The sequence below is a fragment of the Lolium rigidum genome, chromosome 3 (genome assembly GCF_022539505.1).
Source record: "Lolium rigidum isolate FL_2022 chromosome 3, APGP_CSIRO_Lrig_0.1, whole genome shotgun sequence".
In the NCBI taxonomy this organism is placed as follows: domain Eukaryota; kingdom Viridiplantae; phylum Streptophyta; class Magnoliopsida; order Poales; family Poaceae; genus Lolium; species Lolium rigidum.
The window spans coordinates 273,144,325-273,154,035 of record NC_061510.1 but is presented as its reverse complement, the minus strand read 5'-3'; positions in this window follow the sequence as shown (position 1 = coordinate 273,154,035).

Genomic DNA, 9,711 nt, shown 5'->3' with positions numbered 1-9,711 from the left:
TTAACAACCGTCTAATTCACAATTATTTCACACACTGAAATATTTTGTACGCGTTTTGAATTGGAGAACATGGGAACCGACTTTGGTTCTGATTATGACTTGATGTGACCCTAGACTCGTTTTGGCGCGCGCAGTTCCCGAGCGAATCAAATGAATTTTGACCGTTCTATTAAAAAAGGGAACTTTGACCGTTGGATCAAGCGTTGGAGAACTGATGTGCCAACGGCCAATAATTGCTTGTGCATCATGGTGATGGCTTATCTGATTTCAAAAACTGAGATTTTTTCTATATATAGTGGATAGGTGGACAGATATAGATATAGATGGACAAATACAGATATAGCTTCGACTGTAGCCACACACAAACTCAAAATCAGTTGAGTTGCAAAACCACTAGCCAATTAAGTCCGAAATATTTCAGAGGCATTTTTTAATTGCAGTTCGGAGGACATGGGAGTAACTGATTTTATTTGTGATAATGGCTTGATATGACCGCTGGGAATAAATGCCTGAGCAGAGCTACCTCGCATGGTCTACCATTTTTATATTAGACTAGTCATAGTGGTAAGTACTACCTCCGTCCCAAGGAATAAGGCCCACGCGTATTCCAAGACGAACTTTGACAATAAAAATTGAGCAACACACTCTTGATTATATTATATGTAATTAATATCGTTGGATTCGTATTGAAAAGCACTTTCTAATGATGCTAATTTCATACAAACAATCTTTATATATTTAAAGTAATTCTTTGTCAAACAAAAATCACGTAAAAGACACATATGATACTACTACATGATACTATTCCTATAGTGGGTAGTATCATGGAGTAGTATCATAGTCATGCTATATTTATTATTTTTTAGAATCTCAATGCCAATTTGTGTACAAGATTTGTTTAGCATTAACTTTTCTCGTTGTTTGCGCTATGATACAGTATCTACCTATGTTACTCTAATCTCCTCTCTCCTACTTAATTAGCTGCCACATGAGCATTTTTGTGAGACCAATGCGCATGATACTAGCACTATGGCTAGCCTTAGTATTACTACTCCTGGAGTAGTATATTTCTCTCGTGTACTTGGCTATTTTCGGGAATAAATAACAAACGGTGGGGTTTTCCCCTCCGTCCACCTCCAAAAATAATATTAGTATTATATTACTTGGACCATAGTCATAATCAAAATCAAATTTCAGTTCGTCGGCAAAATGTCCCGCCAATCCTGAAATATTTCAGACGCGTTTTCAATGGGATTTTGAAGATAGATAGTGATCATTGTAACCGATATTCAAGGTGATGATGATTTGATGTGTAACTCGGCCTTCAACATAGTACTAGTACGGTCTTACAATTTATTGTTATTATATTTGGTCCTTAGCCAAATTCAATATCTCAATACTGCTGTAAAACTTCCTGCCCACTAAATACAAATGTTTCAGACGCTTCCAAATTCCCATTCTACCCTCGTAAAATGACATCAATGTCCATGTATAAGTCGGTTGGTGGGGGGTCTGCCCGTCATTTTTTCGATCACCACATCCCTTGCCAAGGAAACTCCTCGAAAATCCAAAATTGAAAATCTCTGTCAAGCGCTACAATCTCCCGCCAATAAATTCCAAAATATTCGCTAAGCGTTTTCAAATTTAAGATTTTTTAGGAGATAGTACATGGGAACTGATTTCGGTTGTGATTATGACTTGATGTGACCGTAGGCCTTGGATTCTTGAACAGAGGCACTACGCCGGTCTACCATTTTTCTAGTACTAATATTGCTTCTACTGTAGCAAAGTTCAAAGTTCAAAATCTCAGTCGAGAGGCAAAACCCCCCCGCAAAATGAATCCGGAATATTTCAGACGCGTTTTTGGATTGAACTTTGAAAGAACTTGGGTGTAAATGATTTTATGATGATGGCTTGATGTGACCCCTGGCCTTTTTTTTTGCTGAACAGGGCTACAAAGTAGCATGGTCTACCCCTGGCCTTATATATTACAATCACGAGTGTATTACTTGCACCATAGCCGTATTCAAAATCAATTTTCTGTCAAGCTGCAAAATCTCCAACCAATCCTGAAATATTTCGAAAGGGCTTTTCAAAATGGATTTTCAAGATACATCATGATTATGATCGTGGTAACCGATTTTCAACGTGATGATGACTTGATGTGACACTTGTCCGTACCAGTACGGTCTCATATTTTTGTATTACTTGCACTGTAGCCAAATTCGAAATCTCATTCCAGCGGCAAAACTTCCTGCCCGAAAAATACAAATATTTCACACGCTTCTAACTTCCCATTCTACCCTCGTAAAGATGACAACAATGTCCATGTATAAGTCGGTTGGTGGGGGGTCTACCCGTCATTTTTTTCGATCACCACCTCGCTAGCCCCGAAAACTAACCGAAAAAAATTTCATTTCCCTCAGTCTCTCCTCCGAGACCACACCCACCGGAACTTCCCAAGTCGCTCTCTCTCCCACCTCCACGACCTCCGCACCGGAACATCCCCGCCGGACTTCCCTGGCCTACCCGAGGCCTCGCGATCCTCGTCATCCAGCTGCCTGCCGGAACCGCTTCATCGACGCCGTCATCAACCGGACCGGATCATCCCCGCCGAACCTCGAAACCACATGCTCATCCAGCAGTCTACCGCAGTCTCTTCAGCTGCGGTATCGTCCACCCCACCGGAGCCGCTTCGCCGGATCCGTCGTCCACCGCATCGGATCTTGCTCACCGACACCGCTATGCATGGACCGGATCTGCGTCACCGGCGCCGTGCAAGATCTAAACTCTTCTACTGTCGCTTTTCTATTGCTTGCCTGCAAGTTCTTGTTTAATCTTGGGGGAACCTGTTTGTGCTAACGACGCGCCGTTACGTTTTTGCAGATGAGAGGAGTAACCATGAAGTGTAATGGCCGTCTCTCCAACCCCAAGTAGCACATGTAGCGTACTTCATCACCGGATCTATCAACCCCAGGAAGATCTGCTGTGACTCCCACAGAGTGCTTCTCCTAATGTAAGTCCCTTGTTTTAACGCCATGTTCCGGGTTAAGATGCTTGTTTGTCTGATGCTATGACCGTAACACCTTGCTATTTTCTAGTTCATTGCTAACTTTAAGCGATTGAACATTTTGGTTTGCATTCCCTGCTCTGTAGATGTAGCCATCATAACTTCTATCTTGCTCAGTCGTTGTTACAAAAATTATAGGTATTATAGTAACATCCTCGCTATTATTTAGTTCATGGCCAATTTTAAGTAATTGCACATGTTGGTTCGCATTCCCTGCTCTATAGCTTTTGGCATCGTAACTTCTATATTTGGTTTACATTGCCTGCTCTGTAGATCTAGCCATCATAACTTTATCTTGCTCAGTCGTTGTTACAAAAATATGGCCTGCTACTATGTTGTTTGTGCCAATTTTTTACTCCATGAACATGTTGTCTTGCATTCCCTGTACTACAGGTGATGCCATTGTTTTGTATCTACTTCATTGTAAGCTAACAAAGTAAGGACTTAGTTTGGCATGCTATCACTCTGCTATCTAGCCTGTAGTACAAATAAACTTGTCATATTACTAGAATAATTTTGCGTGCCATCTTGTTCTTCAAAAGCTGCATTATTGACTTGTTTCTCTGACTTGGCATGACGCTCACATATGGAATGCTGAACATATTGGTTTGCATTCCCTCTTATACAAGTTCACAGGTGATCCCACTATATTCTGTATCTGGTCCATCCTAAGCTCCAGCATTAACTATCCTCTATGTGTTGCTCATTACAAGTTTATATCCTGAAACATCTTGATTTGCATCCCCTTCACTACAATTTCAGGAGTATTATTTAGTTCACGGCCAAAATGAAGTAATTGCACTTGGCACATGTTGGTTCACATTCCCTCCTCTTTAGCTTTTGCCATCGTAACTTCTATTTTTTGTTTACATTCCCTGCTCTGTAGATGTAGCCATCATAACTTCATCTTGCTCAGTCGTTGTTACAAAATTTATAACCTGCTATTATGTTGTTCATGCCAATTTTGTACTCCCTGAACATGTTGGTTTGCATGGGACTCGACAGTAGTAAGTCTCGTTGTTTCATTCTAACATGCTCGTTATATTTGTCTGTTGGTATGCGGCATGCACTCTTTGTTTGCTTATTGTGCGCATTACAATGATCTTGTTATAACGACGAAATGATGAGTTCCAAATTCTTTGGCAAACAATATTGTAGTGTCTTTGCCTTTCCATTGTTGCTGTCTTAACTTGTAATGTCTTTGTTTCGGATATAGGTGCTGCATGGACAACTTAAAAGATTGCCGGATCGCTTCATTGTATTGCTAGGTTTAATTACCATTCAATTTCGCTGGGTTCTGTAATATTTTTTCAAAGCCGTGCAACTGATGTAATATTTAGTTAGTTTTTATAGTTCTTTCGCGCATTTTTTCTTTGTTGCTTGTGGTAAGTGAGGCTATCACGAATTCCCATCCCTTAAACGGCCCAATTAACCGAAATCACGTATGTGCCGGCCCGCAAAATCCTAAAGCGCCTATTATGCCGGCATATAAATAGCAACTAAACGGGCTGGCCCACATACTTATTGGGCCAGCCCACTTGTTTTACGGTGGACCCCACAATCTAATTGGGTCGGCCCACTTGCTTTAAGGTGGACCCCACCCACTACTGGGCCGACCCACTAACTAGTTGGGCCAGCCAATTGCTTTTATGGGTGGATCCCACATACTAAATGGGCCGGCCCGTTAACAGGAAAGTGGGACCCACCTGTGCTTTTGGCCCGGCCCACTGTCTTGTTGGGCTGGCCCACTTGCTACAAGGTGGACCCCACATACTAAATGGGCCGGCCCTTTAAGAGGAAAGTGGGACCCACCTGCGTTTTGGCCCGGCCCACTAGCGTGTTGGGCCGGCCCACTTGCTATATGGTGGACCCCACATACTAAATGGTCCGGCCCTTTAAGAGGAAAGAGGGACCCACCTGTGTTTTTGGCCCGGCCCACTAGCGTGTTGGGCCGGCCCCACTTGCTATATGGTGGACCCCACATACTAAATGGGGCGGCCCTTTAACTGGAAAGTGGGACCCACCTGTGTTTTTGGCCCGGCCCACTATCTTGTTGGGCCGGCCCACTTGCTGTATGGTGGACCCCACATACTAAATGGGCTGGCCCATTAACAGGAAAGTGGGACCCACCTGTGCTTTTGGCCCGGCCCACTGGATTGGTGGGCCGGCCCATTTGATCTAATGTGGACCCCACGTACTAAATGGGCCGGCCCGATAGCAGGAAAGTGGGACCCACATGCTAATTAGGCCGGCCCAATAACTTCATGGGCCGGCCCACTTGCTTTAAGGTGGACCCCACATGGTAAATGGGCCGGCCCGATAACATGAAAGTGGGTCCCACATGTTTTGTGGGCCGGCCCTTTTGCCTGTTGACCGGTCAAACGATTGCATTCGGCCTGGCCCACATGCTTAGTGGGCCGGCCCATTAATCTTTTGACCAGTCAACGTTAGAGGTTAGGCCCGGCCCACGTAACTAATGGACCAGCCCAGCTATATAGTTGACCGGTCAAACTAAGTCAGCTGGCCCGACCCGCAAACTTAATGGGCCGGCCCGCTTAAGATGTGGCAGGCCTCGTGTGGGCCTACCATCTACCACGGGGTTTCAGCGGTTAACGCCGTTAACTGCCAGTTAACGGCGTCTGCCACGTGTCAGTTTGCATGACGTCAGCAGTCAACGGGCTCCCGGAAACACTTCTGCAACGGTCCGATTTTCCGTGGCGGAAGGGCGCCCAAGCGCGACGGACCGAAAAAATCGTGGTAGGACTTTGCCTGACGCAGTTTCCACAACAGAACCCATATCGTCGGGTTAGGCCCATAGGCGACGAAAAATACCCCTTAGCGGACGATTTTGAGACGTTGTCTATTAGAACTTTTCTTGTAGTGAGAGCTACCGGTGGCGTGGGGGTGGTGGTACCGGCGGTGGGGCTGGGTGGAAGGGGAGCTGCGAGCGTGTAGGGGTGAGCAGTAGTGGAGGCTGGAGCCTCTACCCCTTGGTACCGCTTGTGGATTGCCTGGAGCCTCTACCCCTTGGTACCGCTCGTGGCTGCCTGGAGCCTCTACCCGGAGGTACCGCTCGTGAGAGCTGGCACTTCTTCTTCCTCACGCGCACGAGCTGTTCTTGAGCCAAATTCAAACCAAATCGACCCAAACTCGAAAATTGATGGAATTTGTGGATAGAAAGTGGGGGAAATAGTAGATCAACACTAGGGACACCGAATCAATGGACCAAAACCACTCAAAACGCAACAAAATTGCAGATCTGGCAAAAGGCAAATTAGGGCTATTTTTTGGGAAATTTTTTAGAGATGAAATTGGGTGGGTGGGGTGTCAAATTCGTGCTAACCTTGAGCTGCTGATACCATATGATGTGGTCTAAGACCTAGGATGTGTCCCAAACTCGCGAATTGACCCGAAATCAAAGAGGGGAAAGAGGGGAAAACAAAGAACGAGATGAACACGAAGAACAACGCACGCACACCAACCCGATACAATCGAATTTCACTCCCGTGGCTCGATAAACCACGCCGGTAGAATCACACTAGGAGAGACCACGAGGTTGAATCCCGGTGTGAGAGATCGGTGGTGGAGATGAACACTTGTGAGAGAGAGAGAGTGGAGCACACTAGAATCTCACACACAAACTATTCAATCTTCAACAAGAGGTGGCCTTGATGAAACATAGGAGATCATCCTAGAGGTTTTTGAGCGAAGCTCCAAAGATAATCCAAGTCTATGTCTAACCCTAGGAAATGAGGATACGGTGGCACATATAGCCAGATTCAAGACATGGGTAGTTTGGGTAATATCTAATTAAGCTACAACCGCTGGATACCAATCAACGGCTCAGATTCACGGAGGTCGGAGACGCGAGCGGTGGTACCACTCGAGGTACCGGGGAGAGGCACAAAATCGACGGAGAGTTACTGGGGGACGGGGGCTCTGGGCGGTACCACGGCCGGAGGTACCACCCGACGTACCGGGGAGCTGCAGCACTTGGTTTGCATGTTACTGGGGCTCGGGGGCGCCCCAGCAGTACCTCAGCCGGAGCCTCCAGACGGAGGTACCGGCCTGCCCGCTCCCCGCGCAGCCAGGATGATGCCGCCCAGCTCTGCCCTCTCACCGGTACTACCGGTCTCCCCTCCACGCGCGCGGCCAGGGCTGGGGCCGGCCGCCTCTTCCTCTCTTCTTCTTCTTCTTTTCTTTTTCTTCCTTCTTCTCCTTTTCTCTTCCTTTCTTCTTCTTTCTTCTTTCCTCTTTCTTCTTCTCTCTTCCTCTCTTCTAGTTCCTTGCACCATGGGAGTCCCTCCTCTCCAGCTACTTGACGAAGCTCGTACCTAACAACACAAAGCATGTCGGCATGAGGTAGCATTCCATCCAAGGGGTACCAAGATCGAGGGTAGCGAGGAGCGAGTTCATCTTGTCATGTATGGCTTTCACTCGGGCCGTGCCATCCGTCCACTTGGGGGACTAGTTGGCCTTGGTGTAGTGTCGTCCATGGGCGGGGCTACATCAAGATCTCTTTTGATCTTGTAGATGATGGATGTTCTGTTTTCAGGTTAAGTTGGGTGCTACTGGTGTTCTCTTTTCAGGTGTTGGGGCTTCTAGGCTATTCCTGGTGGATACTCTGCAGCTCTCGCAGACCTGTAACTCTTTTTTAGGTCTTTTTTCTTATTCTTCTCTGGCCTTTGGTGCATTGCAACACAAACAAAACTTTGCTCCGTTATCTTCTGATAGTGGAACCTGGAGCATGTCATGCTTTGTATTGCAAAAACGAAAAAAAATGAAATAGAGACAGAGATGCATTCCCGTCGATTGGTCACTGCAAAATTTCAGACCATTAGTTATGTTAAATAGATTATGGGAGTTGAGGTCTTTTATCGTGACCGGTCTAAACAGTTTAATCGCTTGTTGTTTTGACAAGGTCCTCTTAAACCAAATATTTTGGCAAGGAAACATAAGCAATGTCCTCGCAGAAATAGGGAGATTTCAGTCATGAGTGAGGTTGCGGATTAACACTTGATTCAAATGCTACTATTAATTGATGATTTATAGTATGTCATTTTACATTTTGTAAAGTGCTACCCAAGAATTTGTTTCTGCTGACATGGATAGTTTGATTGGTCAACGTTTTAAGGAAACAAACCATGTCAGTCTGATGCTTAATCCAATACAGATCGTTTGTTTCAGTGTTAAATTACTGATAGCAAATGCCTTTGTGTCGTAAACGAAGAGGGTGATTTACATTATATTTATGGAAAGACAAAATCATCTGAATTGTAACAAGGATCAAATTGAAGTGTGCATTTAGTCTTGGTCAAAAAAAGTGTGCATTTAGTGTGGTTACAGTTTTGGCCTTTTTGGAGGTGATGTGAGTGTTTCTATCTTTGAACACGTGGCAATTAGAATGCAACTAGCTGCAAATATGCCGTGTGTGCAACCTGCTTTTCAATTATTGTTCTACAGAACAGTTTATGTTAGACCTAGAAATCCACAGATTTCACGGATTGCAAACGACATTCTTAGTCATTTTATTAATCTAAAATTTCTTACATAGGTTCTCTTGCTTTTTTATATAAATTTAGTAAAGAAAAGAAGAAAATGCATGATTACATGAACATCTGCTATACGAGATACAATACAAAAGTCTGAACATTTTCCAAATTCAGTTTGCCTTACTGTACCAACTTTTGTGAAGCATTGATAATTACAGTATAAACTAGATTGTTTTTTACTCATATGTCAATCTATGAAGCGCAGGGCTATGAAATTACTCGGGGTAACCAGAGAGATTGTGGGGCATCAAGAAAAAGCATAACTGAGCCCACAAGGGACAAACTCTTGAGTTCAGGATTGAGCACCAACACATCAAATGACCGACTTCCTGATACGGTTCAGCAAGCAAAGGAGAGGCTTCATCAAAGATTCGAAAGCCTAGACTTGTTTGCGGGAAGACGGGTCTGACAACAATTTAGCTCACACTGTTGGCTTCTTTTAAGAACCAAGTCTACGTGCTACAATATTCGCTACAATATTCGTAGTTCTTCATTGATCCACATTTTCCAGTTGTTGCAGGCAAACAGCAACAGCAGTATGATCGATTCGAGTTGCGCCTCATCTCTCTTCTGAAACTGGTGTCTGCACATCAAAGGACAGCAACCTGGATGGCGAAACCATTCGCTTCAACTCCAGTGCCTCCCTGTCAACCCACAAAGTTAAACAAAACACAGCAGGGCATTGCAGCAAAGCGGCAGGGGTAGCGCCAGGTACGAGACCTGTCTCCAAACTAGGAGAAGAAACTCTCCCAATAACTATCGAAGGCGGTGACAGGGAGTCCTCAGTGGACTGCTCGATATGCCTGGAAGGATGCCATGGTGCTGCAGAAGGCCTGGTACAGCTGCAGTGCAAGCACATCTTCCATTCAGCATGTCTGGAGCAATGGCTTCAGTCCCGCGCCGATTGTCCGTACTGCAGGGCCAACGTTAGCCTATCACGGAAAGAGTGACCTCGAGTGTTAGCAAAGGTGGCACCGCTCCAGTGAAAGAACACTTGGATTTGATGTGTTTTTTGATGTATATATCAGTAATGTGTCCCCGCGTTGCAACAGAACAATGAATAATACTTGTAGATGAATCGGTGGTTAG